Source organism: Podarcis bocagei, assembly GCF_964188305.1.
Source record: "Podarcis bocagei genome assembly, chromosome: W".
NCBI classification, from domain to species: Eukaryota; Metazoa; Chordata; class Lepidosauria; order Squamata; family Lacertidae; genus Podarcis; species Podarcis bocagei.
The window spans coordinates 63599191-63626859 of record NC_138131.1 but is presented as its reverse complement, the minus strand read 5'-3'; the positions used below and the strand labels follow the sequence as shown (position 1 = coordinate 63626859).

The 27669-nt window shown below is 45.4% G+C and overlaps 1 pseudogene across 1 annotated transcript in view; it reads right to left on the bottom strand.

Annotated features, from left to right (window-relative positions):
• Positions 1–27669, bottom strand: part of LOC308578205 (protein CIMAP1C-like) — a 797869-nt pseudogene that overhangs the window by 635063 nt on the left and 135137 nt on the right. Inside the window, exon 5 of the transcript in view lies at positions 23703–23718. The product of the transcript in view is annotated as a protein CIMAP1C-like (transcript). The remainder of the gene's footprint in view (positions 1–23702; positions 23719–27669) is intronic.

Sequence of the window (27669 nt, the reverse complement as noted above, 5' to 3'; positions counted from 1 at the left end):
ATTCCACCTGTGGGGGGGGGGGGAAGGAATAGCCACGCAAAAGCGAAATCACCCCCACACCATGCAAAACTAAGGTTTAACTGGCTTTGGGGTTTCTGCGCAATTTACTTTTCCCCTCTTGTCGGGGGTTTCTGGTGGTATTTCTTCTGCTTCTCACATTTCTACTTCTTTTCTTTTCTTTTCTTTTTTAATAAAGTTTATTGGTACAACAAGAAAAAAGAAAAAGAACACAATTACCAAATTACGCACAAGAATAACCATAGACACATAATTTTCTTAGCAAATAATAAAACATCTATTGGTCTTAACACTAAAGAACCAACCTCCCTTCTATTCCATATTTCAAATTCATATTACTTATTGCCAATACACACTTTTATCATAATTAAACTTATTCTTAATACCGTATTTTTTGCCCTATAGGATGCACTTTTTCCCCTCCAAAAATGAAGGGGAAATGTGTGTGCGTCCTATGGGGCGAATGCAGGCTTTCGCTGAAGCCTGGAGAGCGAGAGGGGTCGGTGCGCGCCGACCCCTCTCGCTCTCCAGACTTCTGGAGAGCCCCAGCGCCAGCCCCACAAGGTCGGGGGACAGAGGGAGGCGGAACGCCGCCATCCTGCTGTCTCCCGAAGTGTTTTGGAGGCTGACAGCGGGGAGACCCCGCCGCCAGCCCCGCAAGCTCCGGGGACAGCGGGGAGGCGCAGCGCGTCATCCCGCTGTCCCCGGACCTGATCTGAAGGCGGGCAGCGGGGAGAAGAGCGCTTCTCCCTGCTGCCGGCCCCACAAGCGCCTGGGGGAAAAATAATTTCCCCCCCCTTTATTTCCCCCCCAAAAAAACTTGATGCGTCCTATGGGCCGGTGCGTCCTATGGGGCGAAAAATACGGTAAATATAATTTCTTATATCTACCTTGCAACTATTACTCGAATGCTGCAACAGAATTTAAACTACTATATTTATTTTTCAGATATTCTTTGAAAACCTTCCATTTTGAAACAAATTCCTGTTTTGATTTATTCTTTATTTTTTCTGATAAACCATCTAATTCGGCATATTCTGTCAGCTTTTGAATCCAATCTTGTATAGAGGGGGTTTCATTACTCTTCCATTTTGCTGCGATCAAAACTCTTGCTGCTGCTGTCACATATAAAAAGATACCCTTCCTCTTTTGTGGAATATCTAAATCTGTTATTCCCAGGAGGTAGGCCTCTGTTTTTTTATTGAAAGAGATCTTTATCATTTTTTGCAGTTCTGCATGTATACTCTCCCAGAATACCTGTATTTTCCTACATATCCACCACATATGGTAGAATGTTCCTGAGTCCCCGCATTGCCAACAATTACTTGACACATTTTTATACATTTTTGAAAGTTTCCATGGTGTTAGAATACCATCGATGTTGCATTTTTTGAAAGTTCTCTCTAATCGTGTAACAATTTGTGAATTTCCAATTGATCTTCCATAAATTTTCCCATTGTGCCATGGTTATTGAATGGCCAAAATTCTGGGACCACCTCACCATTGCCACTGTTACCTCCTCCTCCTTGACTGTCCAGTCAAGGAGGAGTCGATAAGTTTTGGAAAGAGTTTTTCTTTTAGAATTTACCAGATCAGATTCGAATCGGGAAATTTCTGTTGAGAACCCCTTTTGTTTGTCAGATTTAATTTTTTCAAATAACTGATGGTATTGAAACCAGTCTGAGATGTGTTCTCTTATTTCCTCAAAGTTTTTAAATTTTATTTGGTAATCTCCATTTTTTAGAAGTGTTTTATATGTTGGCCAGCTTTCCTGGTTTTTTTTTTCTGTTTTACTGCTATGGCTTCTATTGGAGAAGTCCACCACGGGACTTTAGGCTCCATCAGGTCTTTATATTTTTCCCATACAGCAAAGAGTGACTTTCTTATTATATGGTTGGTAATTTTTTTATGAATTTTCGCTTTTCCATATATCAGGTAGGCGTGCCATCCCCAACAGTTGTCAAAACCTTCCAGGAGGTCCGAATCCTGCAACGTGCACCAATCTTTTAGCCAGGTGAAACAGGCTGCCTCGTAGTAAAGTTTTAGGTCGAGTAGAGAAAAGCCTCCTCTCTCTTTTATGTCTATTAAGATCAGGTGTTTAATCCTAGGTTTCTTCCCTTCCCACAGGAATTTGGAAATTTCTCTTTGCCATATCTTGAGACAACCTGCTTCGCCCAGTATTGGAATCATTTGAAATAAAAAGATGAATTTTGGAAGCACATTCATCTTTATAATGGAAATCCTACCCAGAAATGTTAATTTTAGTTTACTCCAGGTTACAAAGTTTTTTCTAATCTCTAACCAAGTTTTGGCGTAATTATCCTGAAATAAGTTTATGTTCTTGGGGGTGATCCAAATACCCAAGTGTCAGAGCCGCTTCCAGGTCCCAGCTCACAGAGGACCACGCTAGCCGGCAGTATTGTACAAACTTCTTTATTGAGTTACAGTTTCCATTTTCAAGCCACAGCGCGCAGCTCTACGTCTTAGAAGCTAGACCGGCGAAGCTCCGTCTGAGTCTCCGCCTCCTGTACACCAACTTAATACTCTAGCCTTACTCCACCTCTTCTGTCTTTCCTTTCTCCTCTGGGTCCCTCTACCCCCCGTGGTCTCTTCCTTCCTGGACTCTTCTGACGCTGACCCCCCCGACTCTTCTCCCTCCTTGCGGCGGGCTTTAGGACCTGGGTCCCTATCCGGGCTGCTTACTGTGCCGCCTTCCTGTGCATTTGAACTTGGCGTGCGCGCGCAGCCTTCAACCTTCCTCTTGACCGTTTCCTCACTCCCCGATGGAGGTGTGGCCAATCCTAACTCCTGCCCTCCCGCTTGCGGCGAGCCGCCAGATCCCGATACCTGGGACCCCTCCCCCCTACTGCGCTCTGGTGGGGAAGCTGGTCCCGATTTCCAACTGCTGCTCTCTGAGTCCCCTCTGGTCCCTTCTACCTGGGGTGTCCCCCTAGGCGCCCCCTTGCTCTGACCACTGGCGCCCCTTTCTGTGAATCTTCCGACTCACTGGAAAGACTCGGAGATCTCGGGCCGCTGTCATCGCTCATTTTACCTTCGGATTCCTCCCCCTCGCTCTCTGTTTCCTCCCTTTCCTGTGCCTCTGCTCCTGAACCCCCGACATCCATCCCCCCCTCGAAGCCCCCCCTTCCCCCCTCCCCTCCTTCAGGCGTGGGTGCTGGGTGCTCCGTTGATATGGGGGTGAGTGCCGGATACAGTTCATTCCCCGTGGCGTACATCCAACTGGATAAGTCCGGCTCTTCCTCCTTGCACTCGCCGACGTCGATCTCCTCTGCTTCCATCTCTGTGCCGCCGTGCTCGAACCCAAGGTCCTCCCCAAACACGTCCATGTCCGTCTCTCCCTCGGTCCCTTCTGGGGACGTTGCTCGCCCGGGACCCTCCAGCCACTTCCTGCGCCACTGCTCCTCTGGTCGGTCATCCCACCAATACGAGGGTTCTGAGGCAGATCCCGAGGGTGACCCCTCCGGGGAACGTGTGTTCAGTGTCGGTTCCTCGTCCGAGTCGAACCCCTGGAACGTGCTGGCTGAAAGCGTGGGTGTGAAAAGCCAGTCGTCGAAAAACTCGGCTGGCATGGGCCTGTGTGGGAAGAGGGCATGAAACTCGTCTTTTAGCAGACGTTCTTCCAAAGCGTAGCCCGGCACCCAGCTGTTGGCACTGACTGGGGTGCCTTCTCTGGCGAGAAGGTATTCCACTCCGTCTTCCCCCCATTTTGAGTCTAAAATCTCTGTGACCTCGTTGATGGGCTCCCCCTCTGGTGACCCCCCCTGCGTGGTCCTTTCCCTGAGCGGGCTTGGTGCCGTCCCTGGCTCCTGAAATCTGTGCGGTGCCTTGTAGGGAGTGAGCACTGATCTATGGAAAACCGGATGCATCCTGGATCCCTCCGGAAGTGTCAGCCGGAAAGCCACCGGGTTGACCTGTGCCTCGACTTGGTAGGGCCCTAGCTGCTTATGGCCGAGCTTCTTTTTCGCTAACGATCTGGCCGGCACTGCCTGGGCTGCCAACCAAACCCAGTCTCCCACCTGTATTTCTTCCCCAACCCTCCTGTGTCTGTCAGCCTGCAGTTTGTATGCGTGCTTAGCTAGCTCTAACTGCCTTCGAAGCTGTTCGTGGACTTCCTGCAACTCTGACGCGAAGGCGTCCGCTGTCTGTGGCTCCCCCTCCCCCACTCTCTCTAATCCCGGGAAGGTTCTGGGATGCCTCCCATTGTTGGCGAAGAACGGCGTCACCCCCGTGGACACGTGCTTCGTGTTGTTGTAGACGAACTCGGCGAGTGGCAGGTAGTCCACCCACGTTGCAGGCTGCTGATTTGCGTAACATCTCAGGTACTGCTGCATGATGGCATTGACCCGCTCCGCTTGCCCGTTGGTCTGTGGGTGTCTCGCCGACGCTAGGTTGATCTTGACGTTCAGGATGCCCATCAGCTTCTGCCAGAAGTTCGAGATGAACTGCCGCCCCCGGTCGGACAGTATAGACCGTGGCAGACCGTGAACCTTGAACACGTGATCTATGAACAGTTTGGCTGTCTGTTCCGCCGTGGCCACCTTCGCACACGGAATGAAATGTGCCATTTTGGTTAACAAGTCCACCACCACTAGCACTGCTGTCTTGCCCCTCGAGCTGGGCAGATCCGTGACAAAGTCCAGGGCCACTCTCTCCCACGGTTCGAGCGGAGTTTGCAGCGTTTCCAGCAGTCCCGCCGGCGGTTTGTGCACTGGCTTAGCCCTCTGGCAGGTGTCGCACCTCGCGACGTAATCCGCGACTCCCCCCCGCATCTTGGGCCACCAGAAGTCTCTGGCGACTAATTCTATCGTCTTCTCTGTGCCAAAGTGCCCGGCGGTGGGTGCGTCGTGCAACTGCTGCAGTACCTTAGCGCGGAGTTCGTCTCCCGGCACGTAGAGGGCCCCTTTGCGCATGAGCAACCCTTCGCGTATCTGGAACTCGCCGCCCTTCGCCGTGCCCCTGTGCACCTCCTCCATCTTTGCTCGTGCGAAAGAGTCGTCCTGCAGCGCGTGACGTACCGCATCCAGGTCGACGGTTGCCGAAGCGCACGCCCACGCTTCTGGTGTGAAAATGTGCTTGGCCGCCGCTGGCGTTGCCTCCTCGAGGTATTGCGGCTTCCTGGACAGTGCATCCGCCATGATGTTGGTGTCACCTGGGACGTACTCTATCCTGAAGTTGAAGTCCGCAAAGAACTCCGCCCAACGTAAGTGCCTCTGGTTCAGGAACCTCGCCGTGCGCCAGTACTCCAGATTCTTATGGTCCGTGCGGACCTGCACTGTCTGTTTGGCTCCGATCAGGAAGTGCCTCCACGCCTTGAATGCTGCATGAATGGCAAGCAACTCCCTGTCCCAGATGGTGTAGTTCTGCTCCGACTTGCTGAGCTTCCTGGAGTAGAAGGCGCACGGCCTCCAATCCCCATGCGGATCTTGCTGCAACAGGACTGCTCCCACGGCCCTGTCTGAGGCGTCTGTCTCAACCCTCATCGGTTTGCTAGGATTTACATGCAGCAGCTGCTCTTCGGACGAGAAGAGACGCTTGAGTTTCTGAAAGGACTGCTCCGCCTGCTCCGTCCAGATGAACTTCTTCTTCTTGGAGCTGAGCGTGTCGGTAATGGCCGCCGTCTGCATCGCGAACCCCTTGATGAACTTTCGATAGAAGTTAGCAAAGCCGACAAACCGCTGGACCTCCTTCCGGTTACACGGGCTCTTCCAGTCCAACACTGCGCGAACCTTGGCGCTGTCCATGGTGAGCCCCTTGTCCGACAATTTGTAGCCCAGGAAATCCACCTCCGTCATGTCGAACTGACACTTCTCCAGCTTGGCGTACAGTCTATGCTCCTGTAGCCTTTGCAGAACTTCCTTGACGTCTCTGTCGTGAACCTCCTGCAATTCTGAAAATATCAGGATGTCGTCCAGGAAGCAGACACACTTCTTATAGAGGAGCCCCGCTAACACGTGATGCATGAAAGCTTGAAAACAGTGGGAGCCATTTTGTAATCCAAAGGGCATAACTCTGTATTCGTAGGTGCCCAGGGGCGTGAACATGGCCGTCTTCCACTCGTCGCCCTCCCGTATGCGAATAAGATTGTACGCCCCTCGCAGATCCAACTTGGTGAACACGCGTCCTTTGCGCACCGTCGCGAGGAGGTCGTCGATCTTGGGCATGGGGAAAGCCGTGGGCTTGGTTTTCGAGTTCAACATGCGATAGTCCACCACCAGCCTTTTTTGGGGCGTGTCCTTCTTCTTCACAAAGAATACGGGACTGCCCCCCACTGCCTGGGACTCCCGGATGAACCCGCGCTTCAAATTATGATCTATGAACTCCCTGAGTTCCTGTAGTTCATCTTCAGACATGGAATACAGGTTCCCTGTCGGCAGCGTCGCCCCTGGCAGAAGGTCAATCTTGCAGTCATAGGGCCTGTGTGGAGGTAGCTTGTCCGCTTCCTTCTCGCAGAAAACCTCCAAAAATTCTGCGTACTTGTGGGGCACTGCTTGCAGCATGCTCAATTGCAGCTGTGCGTCCTCTTCTTCCCCCTCCAGTCTGGGTAGGATGCAGTGTTCTGCACAGTAAGAGGAGCCGAAAGTTAGTTGCCGCTGGTACCAAGCCAACGTCGGACTGTGCCTGTCCAGCCAACTCATGCCCAATACTACAGGCGTGTCCGACAGTTGGGTGACATTAAAGCTGATGACTTCCCTGTGATTTCCAATTTGCATCACCATCGGTGGCGTTTGCTTCACCACTTGCCCCCCTAGCAATTCTCTGCCATCCACCGTGACAACCTTCAGGGGCAGCGTGGCTGGCAGTAGCGTTATCTTGTGCTGCTCGATGAAATCCTGCCCTATAAAATCCGCGTTGCTACCAGAGTCAATGGTAATTGGCACTTCCATTGTAAGTCCGTTGGGTAGCTGGAGCGATGCGGTGAGCTGCACTACTGGTTTGGGCGGGAGGGGGTCTGTGGGCTGCAACATCCCTGGGGACTGCTTCACTGACTCGTCTAGCTGGGCCCCAGTGCCTCTGTTTCCAGCCAGACTCCGTCGTTTCCCTGCTGTGGTTCTCTCTGCTGAGTTGCTTCTGTTACCGTCGCGGAGGCTGCAGTGTGCTTGTGGAGCCTCTGGGGACACTCTTTCGCCATGTGCTGAGGACTGTCACAGAGGTAGCACTTCCTGTTCCCTCTAGGAGGCTTCGCCTTGACTGCTCCCGGTGCTAGGGCTCTGGTTGCTGACTGAGCCCTGGCACCTCCAACCTCCATAGGTTCCCCTCCTCCTCCTGGCGGAGGCGTGGAGAGCGCACGCGCTGCATCCCTGGGAAAGAAGGAAGGCGCTCTCGCCGACTCGCGTCCTCCACGCCCTTCATCTCTGCTCCATGGACGTTCTTCTAGACGCACTCCAATCGTCAGCGCCCTCTGAACGATCTCCTGAGTGCTCCGGGGCCTCTCCCCCCTCGCAATTTCGTCTTTTACCGCACTGTTCAACCCTTCCCAGAACAGGTCTCTGACTGGAGCTGAATCCTTGTCCCATTCCAGGGCACTGACCAGTGCAAAAAAGCGGGAATGATACTGCCTCACACTGGCCCTCCCTTGTTTCAGCCCATGTATCTCTTTTCTGGCGATATCAACGTCTATATTTGATAGAAAACACGAATCCATCGCTTTAATGAAGGCATCCGCACTTCGGAGCGCCGGATCCTTATCTCTCCATAGATTGCGCAGCCACGCTTTAGCGTCTCCATGCAGATAGGATAAAATAAACCCCACCTTCTCTTGCTCATCTCTAAAGTCTTTATCCAGCAGTTGCAGCGCAAACTGCACATCTGCTCGGAAGTTGGGGTACTGCTGTAAATTCCCATTGAAATGAGATACAAGGCTGCCTCCTCTTCTCCCCAGCCCAATTCCCTCCGATTTGGGTCCCAGTTGCCCCTGCTTAGTAAGCACTTCCAACCTGACTTGGAGATCCTTGTAGGCGGCAGCCGCTTCCTCCTCCCTCTTCCTGGAGGCTAGTATCTCGGTGTTTAGATGTGACACTGCATTTTGCAGGGCTGCTATCTGCTGTTCAGTATTCATCTCTTCCGACTTTCGTGAGCTTGCGAAGCACCAATCTCCACCCCTCGCTGCGCCCACTCACGCTGCGAGGCTTTTGGTGCAAAATCTTGGGACGGAGCTTACTGTCAGAGCCGCTTCCAGGTCCCAGCTCACAGAGGACCACGCTAGCTGGCAGTATTGTACAAACTTCTTTATTGAGTTACAGTTTCCATTTTCAAGCCGCAGCGCGCAGCTCTACGTCTTAGAAGCTAGACCGGCGAAGCTCCGTCTGAGTCTCCGCCTCCTGTACACCAACTTAATACTCTAGCCTTACTCCACCTCTTCCGTCTTTCCTTTCTCCTCTGGGTCCCTCTACCCCCCGTCTTCTCTTCCTTCCTGGACTCTTCTGACGCTGACCCCCCCGACTCTTCTCCCTCCTTGCGGCGGGCTTTAGGACCTGGCTCCCTATCCGGGCTGCTTACTGTGCCGCCTTCCTGTGCATTTGAACTTGGCACGCACGCGCGCAGCCTTCAACCTTCCTCTTGACCGTTTCCTCGCTCCCCGATGGAGGTGTGGCCAATCCTAACTCCTGCCCTCCCGCTTGCGGCGAGCCGCCACATCCCGATACCTGGGACCCCTCCCCCCTACTGCGCTCTGGTGGGGAAGCTGGTCCCGATTTCCAACTGCTGCTCTCTGAGTCCCCTCTGGTCCCTTCTACCTGGGGTGTCCCCCTAGGCGCCCCCCTTGCTCTGACCACTGGCGCCCCTTTCTGTGAATCTTCCGACTCACTGGAAAGACTCGGAGATCTCGGACCGCTGTCATCGCTCATTTTACCTTCGGATTCCTCCCCCTCGCTCTCTGTTTCCTCCCTTTCCTGTGCCTCTGCTCCTGAACCCCTGACATCAAGTATTTCGCTCTTGAGGAGATTTTAAGGCCCAATATTTTTTCTAAGTCATCCTTTTCTTCCGTGGTTACATTTTTAACAAGCATTTTTGTTTTTGTTATATTCAGCTTAAAGCCTGCCACTTCTCCAAATTCTTTAATCAATTCCAGCACTCTTTTCAGACTTTCTTTAGGGTTTTCAGTCATAACAAGTAAATCATCCGCAAAAGCTTTAATTTTATATGTTTTGTTTCCCAGAGTGATGCCTTTAACAAGCTGATCCTTTCTTACCTGATTGTTCAAGACTTCCATCACCAAGATAAATATCAGTGGTGACAGTGGGCAGCCCTGTCTGGTTCCCTTGTTTATTTTGCACTCCTCAGTAATTCTTCCGTTGATGATTAATTTTGCATATTGTTCTGAATAGATGGCATTTATTCCTTTACAAATATTTTCTCCCAGTCTGATTTCTTCCATTAATTTTTTCATAAACTTCCAGGACACGTTGTCAAAGGTTTTTCAGCGTCCACCAACATAATAGCTGCTGGTTTATCAATGTTAATATCCAAATATTCCAATACATTAATCACACATTGTCAGCTTGCCAGCTGCACACGTTGCTGCACTTAGCAGAAAAACACTCCCGGCAGCCAGCCATAAATTCCTTTCTTTATTTTCTTCAGACAAGATTACATGCCGAATAAACAAAGTGACCCCTCCCTCGAGACCAACAGAGCCAACGGCTCAGCCCCTTCCGTTTCCCCCTGTGACGTGGATCCCCATCTCTCTGAAGCACCCCTTCCTCCCCAGACTCATCCTCTTCTCTGTCTTCTGAGGAGGACTCAGTACTGAGCAGTGGAGATCGTTCCCTGTATCCTCTAATTCTTTCCCCCCTCGCTGCCTGCAGTTCCCTGACACACATCTAATATTGGATTGCATAAATCGTCTGGGAAGAAATCTGGTTTGATCTTTATGAATTATCTCTTTCGGCACCATTTTTAATCTATTTGCAAGAATGTCTGCAAATATCTTGTAATCGTTATTTAGCAGTGCAATGGGTCTGTAATTGGCCATGTTTGAGGCATCTGTTCCCTGTTTGTGGATAAGAGTAATAAAGCTGTCCTTCCAGGTTTTCGGTAGCTTTCATTAGGTCTTTCATGGGAAGAAATAATGCTTGTTCTAACTTTTTATAGTAATTAGCTGGGAGACCATCTGGGCCTTTCCTAATTTTGATCTCTGTATAGCTTGTTGCACCTCCATAGCTGTTATTGGTGAGTTCAAAATTTCAATTTTTTCCTTAGGTTAGGTAGTTTATTTTTGCCCAAATAATCAATTATTTTCTCTAGAGTCTCTGGACCTTCTTTATATAGTTTTCCCAAAAAAACTAGCAAAGTTTTTACTAATTTCCTTCAGTTCTTGGATCCATTTGTCTTCAGTTTTAATTTTATTGATAATTCTATCTTCCTTTTTCTTCTTTAATATTATTCTAAGATTTGCTTGGCCTTCTGTACAGTTTTTTCATCATTTAACATACTCTCATTAAGTTGCCACCTTTTAACCTTTTCTTCTTTTCCTTTAAAGAGTTAAAAGAGACTAAACAGTCAGCCGGACAGTTATTTGCTTTTGCTGCATTAGATTTGACTCTGAATGCTTTTTCTATTTTTTGTGCTACTTCTGCTTCTTCTAGGTCTAACCAAGCTGCTAGCTCTTTTGAGTTTTTCCCCCCAGTTATTTCTTCTGCGTCCTCTGTTAGTCCTCTGAATCTTAGGGTATTCTCCCTTCTCTGCATTTGCAACATCGCAACAGAGTCCAGAGTTGAATCCTGCTGCGCTTTCAGATCTGCTGTTTCTTTCCTTATCTTATCACATTCCCTTTTCGACTCTCTATTTTCATTTTGTAATTTTTTCTGAGCTTCCTCTAGGTTCTGTGTTTTACCTTTAAGGTCTAGCACTATTTTCGTCAGTTCTGAATTTTTTTGTACTAAATTGTTGACCTAAGTTGATAACTCAGCTGTTATTTTCACATTTTCATCTATTTTAACACCCATTGAAATAAATTTTTCTTCTGTTGCTTTTGCCTTTTCATTTACATTATTTTTTAAATCTTGGATATCTTTCTTCAAACTTAAAATTAATTCTCTCATATCTAGTGGTTGATCCATGTCAATTACAGAAGTTCTCCTGTTTTGTGAGACTGAAACTGCCACAGAACCTGACACAGTTGTTTTTTTACCAGACATCACTAAGAAATTCAATTAGCTCACAAGGTAATTTGTTCTCTTTCTTTCTGTCTTACAGACTGAATATCAATAAAATTCAATCTTAATGCAATCGTGACAATATTTCCAATGTGATAATTAATGAATGTCAATTAAATTCAATCTTTCTTAATGCAATCACGACAGTTTTACCAATCTGATAATAATCTCTGGCCTATGTATCCACTAATTCTTTATATTCACCAGTTTCACTAAATATATTTAAAATTGATTATGGACAATTATCTAATTAGTGACAGCCAATCATCAATACAGAACTATCACAAATTCATCAGCTCAAATAAATATAATAAATGATTGCAATCCTTGCGTTCACTTACTCATTCAGGGTGATAGATCATATATACAAATCTTTAAACAGGTTAGCGGTTCAGTTAATCAGCACCTTACAACAAAACTAATGACATCTGATGCTAATATCAGCTGCATTAGCTACCAATAGATGGCGAAAGGCAAAGCAAATAAAAACAGAAAAAACAGCAACAAAAAACAAAAAACAAACACAAGACAAAACCACACAAAAACACAACCAGAAAAACAACAGAAGTGAAACAGAGAAACAAAACAAAACAAAAAATACCCCCAAAAAAATTTACAAAAGAAAGAAACAAAGAAAAGATGGGAGGGTAAGAGAGAAATAAAGCAAGAGAAAGTAATAATAATAATGCTATTTATAATTTATAATTTGTAAAGGAATAAAGAGGGGGAAGAAAATATGAAAAGTATATATAAATAATAAGAAAGGAGCTGGTGAGTATTTTCAATTAATAATGTACAATGCAATAATATTAGGTACTATTCTCTCTAGATGTTACTCTTCCAGAGGCAACAGGAATGCTATTCTAGTAATGGGGTATAAGGTCTATAAAATTTTATGAAACCTTTTCTCTTTCAGCAGATTATGATGCAGTGCTTTGGTATCTTCACTAGTTGCTGATCTTGCAAAAATCCCTGTAATTGATCTTATAAGTCTTGTTAGAGGAACGTCTTTTTCGAAAGAGTGCAAAATTTTTATTCACCAGCTGATGTCGCTGTTTGAGTCACTCCCTCTCTGCAATTTTCAACCCTCTTCTCAATCTATGTCAGTCTATGTCAGTCTTATACAATTCATTTCCGTTCCTCAAACCAGGAAAATGTTGGTCTAAGAAAATGTCAGAGCACGTGAGTCAGCAGAAGTACTCTTAGCCGTTGTAAAATTGATTTATACTCCGTTGAGCGTCCATGGCAGTCCACAGCCAACGACAAACAGAAATCCCCGGAAAGGAAAGATAGCAACACTTCGTGGGAGAGGGGAGGCTATGCAAAGTTGATTACAAAGTTATAAATCTGCTTCTTTTCAATTGGTTTTGGGATTCTGGTGAATTTGGTAATGATTTGATTGAAGTCTCTGTCTGGCAATTTTCCTTTTTCATGAATTCCTTCCTTCTTGGGTTTCTGGTATCTCACTTTTGGTTTTCACATTTCTCTTAGTTTTGCTACGTTTCAGGTAGTTTGCTTACTTTTTGGAATTATCGAGTCTCATAAAAATGAAGCAATATCATTAGAAGCTTAAAAAGCATGAAAAAAAAAAAAAACCCAGGCACTAACCCTAACCCTGAACGTCCACCTATCCCCTCCCTAACCCTAATCCTGATATTCTGGTCATCCATCTTGGGGATAACAATCTGGTGAGGTAAATTCAGTTGAGATCACTAAATATCAGCTGTGCTTCCTCATCCCTGAGTTTATCATAGTTTGGTTTGGAATGTTGTAGAGGTGCTTATGGAGTGGGGGCAGCCTTCCTAAGAAGGTGGATGGGCAAGACATCAAGCTAATCATTCTACAACGATGTTTGTGTTTGAGAATGTGGGTGCTTATATCCCTCATGGCAGAATTATGTTCTGTGCCCCACAATTGTATAGACCTGGTGGTATGCATCTTTCTGATTTGGGTTGTGACATGATTCTTAAGGATCTGCAAAGAGCTCTGTTTGAGCACTTGCGTGTTTGTGGGTGGAGGGGAACAAGCACACCTGCCCAGACTTAATTTGATTTGGTTTCATTGGTCAAATCTGACTAGTTTTGCTGATCCTCAAGTTGTTATATTTAATAAATACAACCTATTTATCCACTTTTGGTTGCCTGGACTCTTCCTCCTGATGTGCTAGGAACCACTCCGTTTGTGGGGCACTGCAAAATGTGTGGTTTTTACTGCAAACATTTTGCCAGACTTTGGCCCTGATTTGGAGTGAGTCAGACGACATTGGGTTTTTGGGTGACCTCATGACCCCTGTCAGTTACTTGGTTTGTGGGGTGCTGCAAAATGCTACAAAACTTTTGCCAGACTTTGGCACCAGTGTGGAGTGAATTGGACAATGTTTGGTTTTGGATATTAATTATGAACCCCAGTTTGATGTATCAATTACTCTGTTTGTGGGGTGTTACAAAATGTGGGGGTTTTGCTGCAAAACTTTTGCCAAACATCAGTTTTGATGGGATCCCAGATTTGGGGGTTTGTAGTTAAATGAAGCGTTCTTTCAGTGCTTCTTGGGAAATGTGCAGTTTCCGTCAGATCAAACTAATACTACTGGATAAAATTATATGGTTGTTGATTATCAGACAATTCTCCCATTTATCAAGGAAAACGTCTGTTATGGGTGGCTTTTGCTTGGTGTGTGTGACTGTTGACAGACAGATTTGAAAAGGAACACAGCTTCCTCTGTTTGTCTCACAGTAACTTACTGGCTTTTTTGATTATGCAGTCGGCTCGTCCAACACTTCCAGCTGGATTCCGAGGACAGGAAATGATTCTGCTAAAGGCTTTCTGTGAATATAATTCCAGTTGATTTGTTTTAATGGTCACATAAAGGCACTTTCTTTGGTTATAAAGTGATGTTGTGAGTCTTATATCTGAGCAGTCAATAAACTCCCTCCCCCACAGAAACGCTTGTCTTACTACTTCTTCTGCTTAGCATCCATACTTACATGTTTGTTTAAAGAAAGACTAACCCCACCCCGAACCCCACCTCCAGCTTTCATCTTATTATTCTAGTGACTAGTCAGTGTTCATAGCAACAGTTGCTTTTGTTCCTAGACAAACTGCCCTGAAAGACAGTTACTATGAACTACATGTGTCTTCTTGATATATAAAGTTGTTGCTAGTTTCTGCAAAACACTTCTTTATCTTTCAACAAGAAATAAATGAATAGGAGGCTGCCCTAAGGAAGAAGTGTGATTGCATCTGGAATATCAGACTCTCTGTATTTTTTTTTATTTACTTGATTTAGGGGTGGCCACTTCACCCCCTGGCTATGCCCATGTCCCCAACTAAGTGATCCTGCCATGCTGTGAGCTACTACATTATCCTGCACTTTACAGAACCTTCCTTAGAGAATAAAAAACTGAGGCAAATTTCCAGCCTAAACAGGCTACACAAAAAGAAACAGCAGCGATTCTTTATGTTTGACTTGTGCTTGAGCGCCTGATATCTCAGAAAATCAACATCAGTGTTGGGGTGGGTGGGTCAGGGCATTTCCAAAATGTTATGATAGATGGAGCCATGGATGTGGCCAAGGGGGGCCTACTAAATAAAAATAAATAAAAATACATAGCTAACTGAGGTTCTGACCCCCTAACAAAAGGCCTGCCCCCACTAACAAAAATGCTGGCTACGCCCATGGATGAAGCCAACTACAGTGTAGCATGTGTGGGCCGTGGGGGCACAAATTTGTGGCAGGGGGCACAAACAGGTGCCCCCAAAGCAGGCTCCCTCATTGGTGCCTGGCTCTGTGTGAGAAGGAGCTGACCTAAGCTGCTGTGCTTCTGCTGGCCAGAGTTCTGTCCTTATGTTAGGCCTGACCCAGGGAAGAGAGCAGGAGGGTGGGTGGCCGCAGTGCACCTCGCTCCCAGTCACAGCAGCAGCTCCGCCTCCGGGTCACGTCTGACCTGGCGCACTCAAGGAGCCTGAGCAGCAGCTTCCCTGCCCCTCTCCTCCCCTGGACAGGGGCATGTGGGGCATGCCCCTCTCCCCTCGTTGAGTTCTGCAAAGGCAGCCTGAGACTGAGGAGGAAAGAGCTCACTGCTCATGCCAACCCTAGAGAGGATGTAAGAAAGAAGCAGGCTGTTGGAGGACAGCAGAGAAGCAATTGAGCTTGGTGGAGCAGTGCCCCAGTCCCCCTTAAGGATGAGCCTCCACTGACAGGGAGCAAGAAGGAATTTTAAATGGGGAACTGCAATATTGGCATGGGAACTACAATAGCTCAGTGTTGCAATTTGTCTACCCTACTTAATATTTACCATTAAGGAAAGTATAAAGTCATGGAGTAAATCCATTCAGCTTGTTGATGTGAAACAGCAGGCCTCAATCTGATACTGCAAGTGTTATGGAATTATTGAATATTCAGAAGTATACCTCTCCACCACTCCTTAGTCAGGCTAGTTTTGGGCATTTATGGCAAGATTATCCCAAGTGGAAAGGAATAATATATTTTCACTGTTATGTATTCAGTGGTCTGTCTTTGCCTGAGCTTGAGCCTGGACTAAGGATTCTGAGCTCCTGTGATAATTAGATAAATTGATTTGATAAATGATGTCCAATCACAGAACATTTCAGGATTTGGGCCTCTGCCATTGGCCCTTGAACTCTGAGTCGTGATTTGCAGCTTGGAAGTTTAGATACATAAGCGTAATAGGCCATATAGTAACAATTGCAAAGCTATCTACTCGAAACTACTTTTCAAAAATTAGATACAGCTTCTTATAATGCCAAAATCAACATCGCATGCACAGTAGTCTCTGCTGCAATGCAGAGAACTACAATGCTAGATAGGTCAACACTTTTAAAAACCCACTCTGGGAAGGTGCCATTCAGAATATGCAGTTGGGCAAAGCTCCAGGGCCAGATGGTTTAACCTCAAAATATTATAGATCTTTGAAGGACTGGATAATACAACCACTAAAGGAGGTTTGTAATGAAATTTTGGAGGGGGAAAAAGCGCCAGAGTCGTGGAAAGAAGCTTATATTACATTAATACCTAAAAATGAGTCTGAAAAGACGCAACTTAAGAATTAGCGCCCCATATCCTTGCTTAATGTGGATTACAAAATTTTTGCAGACATTTTGGCTAAAAGACTGAAAAAAGTCCTAGTAGAGGAGATACACAAGGACCAAGCGGGCTTTCTCCCGGGCAGACACTTGTCTGACAATACGAGAAATATAATTAATATTCTAGAGAAGCTGCAAGTGAATATTAACACTAAAGCTGTCTTAATCTTTGTAGATGCGGAGAAAGCCTTTGACAATATTTCTTGGAGTTTCATGAAGAAAAATCTTCAGGGGATGGGGGTTGGCCAAGGGTTTGAAAATGGTATAGGTGCAATTTATTCAGAGCAAAAGGCCAAACTAATAGTTAACAATGTGGTAACAGAGGGATTTAAGATAGAAAAAGGGACACGACAAGGCTGTCCAATTTCCCCATTGCTTTTCATTTCGGTCCTGGAGGTTTTGCTAAACATGATTAGAAGGGACCGTTTGATCAAGGGTATACAGGTCGGAGCTAAACAGTACAAATTGAAAGCTTTTGCAGATGACTTAGTATTGACGTTACAGGAGCCAGAATCTAGTACTAAAAGAGTATTAGAATTGGTTCAGGAATTTGGTCATGTGGCAGGATTTAAGCTGAATAAGTTAAAAACTAAGGTGCTTGAGAAAAATTTAACACCGATTGAGAAAGAGAGGTTTCAGAAGGAGACAGGTTTAACATTAGTCAAGAAAGTAAAATACCTGAGGGCATAGGCGCCGACTCCATGGGGCCTGAGGGGGCCCGAGCCCCCTCAAAAATTCGTTTGGGGGGGCTCTGCCCCCCCCAATAATCTTGGGCGCCCCTCCAGCAGAGCGCCGCCGCCAATCGTGCAGCTCTGCTCCTCGGCTCAGCTTCCCTCTCGCCTTGATGTCACGGCACCCAGCTACGGTCTGTCCGCCCCCCCTCTCCACCGACACCACCCCCAAACACACACACACACAACCTGCCCAGCGTGCTCCTAACGAGCGCCCACCTGCTAGCCTCAGTGTGGCTTCTCTGGTTCCTATTATGAATGTGATTTCTACCTCTCAGTGTATAGAAGGCATCGACAAGGGTGTGTGCCCCCTTTCTTTCTTTCTCTCTCCCTCTCCCCCCTTTCTCTCTCTCTCTCTCACACACACCACAGGGAAAGGCATGTGCTGGGAGGTGGGCGGGGGGAGCGGGGGGTGAGGGGAGAGGCGGCAGCAGCAGCGGGGAGTAAGGGAGAATAGCGATATAAAATCAATTGCGGCTGGAGGGTGAGCGAGAGTTTCAGCTGGGCTGTAGGGCGGGCGGTGAGGGGGGGGAGTGTGAATCTGTGGGGAAGGCGAGAAGGAAGGAGGGAGGGATAGGGGTGAGATTGAGAGAGGGGGAGGGAGGAGGGGTGGGGGAAGGAAGGAAGGAAGGGTTGGAGGAAAGGAAAGAAATGAATGAAACAGGAAGCAACGAGAAGAAGAAAGGATGGAAAGGGTTGGAGGAAAGGAAGGAAGGAAGGAAGGAAGGAAGGAAGGAAGGAAGGAAGGGAGAGAGAGAGAGAGGGGGTGAGATTGAGGGAGGGGTGGAAAAGGAAGGAAGGAGGGAGGGAAAGAGAGAGAGGGAAGGAAGAAGGGAAAGAAAGAAAGAGCAGGGAAGGGTTGGAGGAAAGGAAAGGAATGAATGAAACAGGAAGCAATGAGAAGAAAGGAAGGAAGGAAAGGGTTGGAACAAAGAAAGGAAGAAAGGAAGGAAAAAGGAAGGGAGGGAGGGAGGGTGAGATTGAGGGAGGGGGTGGAAAAGGAAGGAAGGAAGGAAGGAAGGAAGGAAGGAAGGAAGGAAGGAAGGAAAATGAATGAAATAAGGAGCAATTAGACGAAGGAAGGAAGGAAAGAAAAAGCAGGGAAGGGTTGCAGGAAAGGAAAGAAAGGAATGAAATAGGAAGGGAGGAAGGAAGGAGCATCGAAGGGTTGGAGGAATGGAAGAAAATGAATGAAATAAGAAGGAATGAGACGAAGGAAGGAAGGAAGGAAGGAAGGAAGGAAGGAAGGAAGGAAAGGAAGGAAAGGAAGAAAGGAAGAAAGGAAGAAAGGAAGAAAGGAAGAAAGGAAGAAAGGAAGAAAGGAAGAAAGAGGGGAGCAGTGGAAAGAGGGAGGGGAAAAAACAGGAAGGAAGGAAGGAAGGAAGGAAGGAAGGAAGGAAGGAAGGAAGGAAGGAAGGAAGGAGTACTTAGGCTATGTCTCTTGGGACAGGTTAGCTGAGCTCCTGAGCAAGCGCCCCGTCCCCGCCTGCCCTCTTCGCCCCTCGGCCCCGTCTGCCTCCGCCCCCGACTGTATCAGGACCCCCGCCTCCTCCCCACCTGCTCCCTCGCCAGCCAGCCAGCCAGCCAGCCGCGCGCCCTAGCCGGAGAGCCCCAGCCGTCCCCGTCGCGCAATCGGCTGGATCTCCCTTCAGCAGGCCGTGCTCACAACTCGGCCCAGGGACCCCCCAGCAGCGGATCTCCGGCCCAGCTGAAGAATCCGGCAACAAGCCCCCTCCTCCCCAATCGCTCCGCCAAAATACGCTCCAAAACCCCCCAGATAGGCCGCCGGCCGCCAAGTCTCGTGGCGCCCTGAGCGAGGGTCTCTCCCCAACACCGCCACCTCGAACTGCGTTCTCCCGGCTACCCGAGCGAACCAGTGGCAGGACCCCGGTATGGCCCCCCCCCCAATATTTTTTATAAGTCGGCGCCCCTGCCTGAGGGTGAATATGACCGCTAAGAATTTAAACTTATTTAAAGATTTTTAAGTGCTGTCCATGAAGAAAGAATGGGCCATGATAAAGAGACTTAGTGGTTTTAATGGTAGGTGATGTTGCTGTGTTGTATTATATTATCTTTGTACATCGATTCATTTCTTGGAGTTAAGAATAGGACTAGGATAAATTGTGTTCACTGAGCCCGTATTTTATACAGTCTGTATATGATGTTTGTTTGTTAATGTGTGGTGTGTTATGCCTAATAAAGGATTTTGAATTGAATTGAACTTATTTAAAGACAATTATGAGAAATGTTGGTCAGAAGTGAAAAAGGACTTAGAGATATGGTCAAACTTGAAGCTTTCTTTGTTAGGTCGAATTGCTGTTATAAAGATGAATGTATTGCCAAGAATGTTGTTTTTGTTTCAATCATTGCAAATTTTGGACAAAATGGACTGTTTCAAGAAGTGGCAGAGAGACATTTCTAGATTTGTCTGGCAGGGCAAGAAGCCCAGAATAAAATTTAAAATATTAACTGATGCAAAGGACAGAGGTGGATTTGCCCTGCCAGACCTTAAACTTTACTATGAGTCAGCAGCATTTTGCTGGCTGAAAGAATGGCTGCTTCTTGAGAACACAGACATTTTGGATCTAGAAGGTTTTAACAATGTTTTTGGGTGGCACAAGGTTAAAGCACATAAAGTATTTAAAAACCATATTGTCAGAAGAGCATTGTTTAATGTCTGGATAAGATATAAAGACTTACTTGAAAACAAACCCCCAAGGTGGCTATCACCAATGGAGGCGAGGGCTCAGAAAAAACTTAATATGGAGGTCAAATGGCCAAAATATTGGGAAATTTTGGAACAAGAAGGAGATAAATTGAAATTGCAGAGTTTTGAGAAATTAAAAGATAAAATGCGAGACTGGCTTCACTACTATCAGATAATGGAGGCATATAACTTGGATAAGAAAATTGGCTTCCAGGTGGAAAAATCAAAATTAGAAACAGAACTGTTAGAACCTAAAACTAAGACTTTGTCAAAGATGTATAACTTGCTGTTGAGATGGAATACTCAGGATGAAACTGTGAAATCTGCCATGATTAAATGGGCACAAGATGTTGGACATAGTATTATGTTTGCTGACTGGGAACAGTTGTGGACCACAGGTATGAAATTTACGGCATATAATGCCCTAAGAGAGAATATTATGAAAATGATATACAGGTGGTACATGACCCCAGTCAAGCTTGCAAAAATCTATCATTTGCCCGATAATAAATGTTGGAAATGTAAAGAAACTGAAGGTACATTTTTTCACCTTTGGTGGACGTGCCCAAGGATTAAGGCTTTCTGGGAGATGATTTATAATGAAATGAAAAAGGTATTTAAATATACCTTCCTGAAGAAACCAGAGGCCTTTCTCCTGGGCATGGTCAGCCAATTGGTGCCAAAGAAGGATAGAACTTTCTTTATGTACGCCACAACAGCAGCAAGAATACTCATCGCAAAGTACTGGAAGACACAAGATCTACCAACCCTGGAAGAATGGCAGATGAAGGTGATGGACTATATGGAACTGGCAGAAATGACTGGCAGAATCCGAGACCAGGGAGAAGAGTTGGTGGAAGAAGATTGGAAAAAGTTTAAAGACTATTTACAGAAACACTGTAAAATTAATGAATGTTAGAATGATGGTGGATAGAAATTAAGTGGTCTTTTGCTGTAATGCTATAAGGGAATATGAGAAAATGGTTATTAATAGGTAAAAAAATAATAATGTTATATTTAAAAATTGAAGATTAAGATGAATGAAGAGGGGAGGGATTTGCTGAATTAACAATTGGAACTGGAATACAGAAAAGGAAGGTGTGAGGGGGTCCGGGAAATAAGCAAATGAAAAATATGTGATAGAAAGATTGAACTGTTTTTTAACTATTTTTATTTTGTATTTTTCTTTTTTCTTTTTCTTTTGTAATTTTTCTGAAAATCTTAATAAATATCTTATAAAAAAATAAAAAATAAAAACCCACTCTGATACCAACAAGAGTCATAGGAGGATTTATGTTTCCTTTGAGTACAACTATATGACAGCCAAAATTGAAAAAATAACAAGACGCCATTGGTATATTCTGAAAGAAATTCCTGGCTGTGAAGTCTTTCCCTGCCTCGCCAAACGACGTACTAGATCACTTAGGGATATGTTAGTACACACTGACTTAAAACACACATGTACACAGTAGACCTTGACAACAGGTTTTTTTCAAATGTGGACATTGCACCACATGTAGGTTTGCATTACTAGTAAAAGAATAGTTAAGACTTCAACTTTACCATACAGTCATGTGTGCCACAGCACAGGTTGTTTATATAATTAAGTGCCCTTGTGGCTTACTGTATGTTGGGCATAAGACCTATCAGGACCTATCAGAGCATCGCAGTAGGATCAGAAACAAAAACGTAGATGCACCTTTGGTACAGCACTTCATTCAGGAATCACATACTGAAGATGATCTAACATTTTTTGTTCTTTAGGCTTACCAGGGGCCTCTAGATCAAGCAAGGAAGGTTCTACAACAGAAAGAAAGTAGGTTTGTTTTCCTATGGAATATGCTTCATCCTTTATGGTTAAACACTGAATTAGATTATAGTTGTTTTCTTTAGTTATATATTGGGAAAACCTTTATGACCATATAGTATGCCTGTTGTAACAATTTACTGTTTGTAGTATGTCATTGAACAATGTTCCTTTAAGAGTGAATTAACATGAATTATCTGCACTTGTTGCCTATTGGGTCACCACGACTGAGAATCCATTACGAATAAGCTTCATGTAGCTATTATATATATGTACATTTTTTAATATCTTTGTTTGTTAGTTTGGAATTTGTGTAGCTATTATATTACAAAGTGTCTATGTTTATATGATTTAGAACCATGCACAGCTGATGAAGCCCCCTCGGGCGAAACAGGGAAATATCCAGGAATCCTTGTCTTGTCTGCCTGTGCCAGTTTCCATCAGTGCCAAGTTCTTTTGTTTGCCAACCCAATCATCTTCATTAGACACTTAGAAGATTATTTCACGCCACTCTTCTAAGCAATAGGACAGACAACAAAATACAAGAGAAGATGAAGAAATTAGAAAAGAATGTACTATGGTGCTGACAATATAGGACTTGTGTTTTGTACATACTGGACTTGGTGGTCAACTGGAAAGCTACATTTTAATTTATTATGTCAAGATGTTGATTTTGGCATTATAAGAAGCAGTATCTAATTTTTGAAAAGTAGGTTCGAGTAAATCATCATCAGTCTTTATTACGGTCCAGAGACCCAACAAATCATTACAAAACAATACAGTCATACCTCAGGTTACAGATGCTTCAGGTTGCATTTTTTTGGGTTACAGACCCGCCGAAACCCGGAAGTACCGGAACAGGTTACTTCCGAGTTTCGGCAGTTGTGCGTGCGCAGAAGCGCCAAATTGTAACCCGCGTGTGTGCAGACGAGCCACTGTGGGTTGCGAACGTGCATCCCACATGGATCACGTGTGCAACCCGAGCGTCCACTGTACACAATTCAGACAGCCTACCACCAGGTTAAACAAGCATTTTGTTCAGACTTAAAGATAGGGATCATTGGTTCTTGCAACCACTGATAAAAACTTTGCCACTGCTAATGTTCTAGTGTTTGTCCAGTCTTCCAATAGGAACCTGACATAGTGAACCTCTGATTTTCCCGGGAAAGGTACCAGCAAGGGTAATATCAGTTCAGCCCTGGCGTGCTCGTATTTCGCACAGTGCAGCAAAATATGTTCTATAGAATCGATGTCTTGGTCACACGAGCAAAGTCTGTCCTGGTAGGGAACTCCTCTCAATCTGCCATCCAACACTGCAGAAGGAAAAACATTTAGTTTGGTGAATAGGTAAAGGTAAAGGGACCCCTGACCATTAGGTCCAGTCGTGGCCAACTCTGGGGTTGTGGCGCTCATCTCGCTTTATTGGCCAAGGGAGATTATAAGTATTTCAATGGGAAGTGTGGGCCTGCTTTTGGCTAATGAGATGGTCAATATCACCAATGTTCATCCCTACAACCCAGCCTACACATGGATCTCCCTCACTCCCATGGCCCAGTCTATGTGCAGGCCTTTCATGCCCCCATGCACAGCGGAAGGCAAGCCAAACCTGCGGCCGAGGCTGGCGAGCTTCCCTGCAGGCATCCGTCCTCCAGCAACTCTGGGCATCTTCCTCTCCTGACCTCAGGCAGGCTGGATCCAGGACAGTGGCGGGACACATCCAGCCTGCGGGCTGTAGTTTGGGGACCCCTGCTCTAAGGTTCCAGGCAAGATTCTCTCCCAACCCTACCTGGAGATGCTGGGCATTGAACCTGGGAGCTTCTGTTTGCAATGCAGATACTCGGTCACGGAGCTATGGTGCTTCCTAATGGGAAGGTCTTCTGTGAACAGTAGCATCCTCCCACCACAACTGGTGCCCTCCAGATGTTTTCGACTGCAGCTCTCATCTGCCCCTGTCAGCATGGCCATATGATGCTGGGGCTGATGGGAATTCTATTGCGTGGCAAGTCCCCTCCCCCAAGTGAAATAAAGACACGGGACACATTATTTAAGGTTAATGGGCATAAAAAGGCCACAACTTTATTGATTACAGAATTGGAAGGTATTGGCCTTAGGCATTGGCTCCTATCGACTACCCAGCATGGAGACTGGGAAGGGTTAACCACAAGCCGTGGGGGGGTCCTGTTGGAGTACGCCAACTAGGATCCCATGGGTGTCACCGCTCGGGGGCGTGCCGGAGGCCCTTACCTCCCTAGGTTTCGGACAAGGCAACGCCCCCCGGATGTTGGTTTCTGCTTTCTTCACTGTGCAGCGAAGTGCTAGTCACAGGACAATGTTTTGCATTCCACAGTCAGAGTACTGTTGGGTTTCCCACGGGAATGGGAGACTGGATGTGACGTACACTGGTTTCCTGTTTTTCACTGTTTCTCTCGGTGTTCTTTGTTCCGAGGAGAAGGATGGTTGCTTCTCTGCTCCCGCAGAGGCAAGATGCATGTTTGTAATCTCTCAACTTTGAGGTGAAAATAAAGCAAAGTTGACTTCCGGTCGGCGCCATCGGTTAATGGCGGATTTCCCTCCGAGCTCTGGAGGGGGTCTGCTTTTCGAGTTCGGGTCCTGTCGCTACGGCGAAGCGGGGACCCTTAAAAATTACAGGCGCTGAAGCCTGTAAACAAGGAGACTCGGTGGGCACCATTGCGCCCCCCCCGAAATCGCAAAGGAGCCTTCTTAAAGGCTCCGGAATGGCAGCGGGGGTGAAGCGCGGTGCTGAGAGTCGTCACCCAGCTCGTGAAGCGAAGCCGCATCGCCATAGCCGGAGAGTGCCGATTCCTTCCTGAAATCTGGATTACAAATTAAAACCTGTGAGTAGGACTGAAACTAATTTGGGATTTACAATTACTTTAAAGAATTTTGGCTGAAAACGGGATTGGCTTTAAAGCAAGGAAGTCAGCCTTTCCCGGACTGCAAAAGTATACAGCAAAGAAAGTTAAAAGCTGCAACCTTTGAAAGATCTTAAAGAACTAAGCGAACTAGACATTGGCTTTGAAAATTCCCCCTTTTGGCTGGCAGGAGCAGAAGGGGGCTGAATTTCTGATTTAAACCTGCTGGAAAAGGAGTTTAAAAAACTTTTACCGCTGTGTCAAATGCTCCTGAAACGGACTGTCTAAGTGAGGATGCCGGAAGAGAACTGTAAGTGAGTTAAATGGCTACTTGGAAAGCTACTTTGTTTTAAAGTTATTGGGCTCAGGAGAGTTACAAAATTACTGTTTTGTTAATCTCTGGAAATACAGGAAACTGTTGCAATTGACTATTGGAAAACCCTAGGGGACTGACTATAAGACATTTTGTTTCAGAAGTTTTGGAAACTTTTTTCCCCTAGAGGACATTCTGGTAATTGCTGCAATTTGGACTGTAACTATTAAGGCAGTGGAAATTTCCTTTTAAAAACAACCCAGGCGTGAGAGTGACCTTGGCTAGGCAATGAGCGGCGTACCAGAGGAGACAACAACTAGATCTGGAAGACCATACAAGACAAGATCTTTACAACAGCGTAGAGTTTCAGCTTCAGGCATCCCTACGGCACCAGCTGCAACTGGCCAGACAAAAACAACAATGACATCAGATGCTGTAACACAAGCTTTAGTCAAGATAAATGAGTCTTTGGAATCTCTGACAAAGCAGGGATTGGAAAATAGCAAAAAGTTGACAGAACTCTCAATAAAACTTGATCAGAACACACAAAGCGTGAATGAATTAGGGAAAAGAGTGACGTCTAATACAGAATCTATTAATAAAATATTAGAGGACTCTGCCAACATACGTAAAATTGCAGAAGAAGCTAAGGTCTCTGCTGAGGAGGCCAAAGTCTCTGCAGATGCTACACAGGAAAAAATAGAGCCAGTTTGCAAAAAACTAGAAGATCATACATTAGCCCTGTCCATGCTTGACCTGCAGAGGAAGGAAAGGAATTTAAGATTGAGAGCAGTTCCTGAAAGTGAAGGAGATAACTTGGTGGACTTCCTTTCAAAAGAATTTTCGGATTTTTGGCAAGAGGAGTTGGAGAAGGAAGAAATTAAGATAGTGACTGCCTTCAGACTGGGCAGAGCGCAAGGCAGGAAAAAGCCAAGGGATTGCCTGATAACTTTAAGAGACAAAATATTGAATTTGCATTATCAAAGAACCCTTGAGATTGAGAATTCTTTTGTGGATATTTTTAAGGATATACCAAAAGAGATTCTGGATGCAAGAACACTATATAAAGAACTAGTGGGTCTGCTGAAGAAGAACGAAATACCCTTCAGGTGGGAATTCCCTCAAGGCCTATCTTTTAAATTTAAAGGTAGGAAAATCAGGATAAGATCAGTTCAAGACCGAGACCAATTCTTGAAAGACTACAGGGAAGACCTTCTGAAAGGAACAGTGGGAGTGGAACCAACATCAGAGACAAAAAAAGTAACAGACATCTTAAATTTGTCGTTTGGACTTAAACTACTGACAGAAGAAGAAGAGCTACTCGGAGCGACAGGAGGCAAATAGTTTCAATATGGCTCTGCAACTTTTAAGCGGCAATTGTAACGGTTTGAACCTCCCTCGTAAGAGAAGAAATGTATTTCACCTATTGAAAAAGGAACATTTGGACTTGATTTGTTTACAGGAAACTCGTGTGACAAGATTGCACAGGAAGCTACTCATCAACAAGAGATTAGGCCAAGAATTTATTTCATCAGATAAAGTAAAAAAAAAGAGGAGTGGTAATCTATGCAAAGGAAAAACTTTCCCCGAAATTTATGTTTAAAGATGAACAAGGGAGATATTTGGCAGTTGAAATCCAAGTTCAAGGTGAAATTTTTTTGATATTAGGGATTTACGCACCTAATGAAGGGAAGTCAGAATTTTTTAAGAAGTTGCATGAGACATTATTGGACTATTTGGATTACAACCTAATTATGATGGGAGACATGAATGGAGTAGTATCTACGAATATGGACAAAGCACAAAGACAGATAATTTCCAAAGATGGGAGATTACCAAAGACTTTTTTTGAAATGACTGAAAATATGGATTTGATTGATATTTGGAGGACAAGGAACCCTCTCGAGAGAGAGGGAACTTTCTTCTCTGAAGCTATGATGACCTGGACTAGAATTGACCAAATTTGGATTACTAGTGGGATGGCTCCAAAGATTAAGAAAGTGGAAATCTGCCCAAAGACTTGCTCCGACCATAACGCCATTAAGATGGAGATGAAACTTACAACAGCTGGTTCATTTAGATGGAGGATGAATGACACCCTATTTCGAGATGAGGAGATCCACAAAAAGGCCCCAAAAACCCTAAAGGACTATTTTGAAATAAATCTAAAAACAGATGTGGAAAAAAGAGTAATGTGGGATGCAAGTAAAGCTGTGATGCGAGGATTCTTAATACAACAAAATTCAATAAAGAAGAGAAAACAAAATGAAAAGAAGGATAAGATTTTGGAAAAGATAAAAGAAGGAGAGAAGAAATTGAGATCCAAACCAAAGTCCCAGGAGATCCTGAGAGAGATCAAGTTATATCAGACACAATACATGGAATTGACGAACCAAGAGATTGAATGGAAGATTAAACAAATGAGACAAAAGACATTCGAATCTGCAGACAAATGTGGCAAACTTCTGGCCTGGCAAATGAAGAAAAGACAGAAATTAAATACGGTTACAAGCCTAGAAGTTGATGGAAAGAATATATATAAACCTAATGAGATCAGGAATTGCTTTCTGAGCTATTTTTAAAAATTATATTCACAAGGGCCGCAGAAGGAAGAAGATATAGACGAGTTTTTCAAGCAATATGGATTACAAAAAATCTCTTATCAAAGCAAAGTGGATCTAAACCAGAAAATAACAGAACAAGAGATAGAGGGTGCCATCCAAAACATGCAGCTGGGCAAATCTCCAGGACCAGATGGGCTGACTTCCAGATACTACAAAGCTTTGAAGGAGTGGTTAGTGCAACCGTTAAAGGAAGTCTGCAATGAGATTTTGGAGGGGAAAAGGGCACCAGAATCGTGGAAAGAAGCGTACATTACACTCATACCAAAGACAGAGACTGAAAAGACTCAACTTAAGAACTACCGCCCTATATCATTACTTA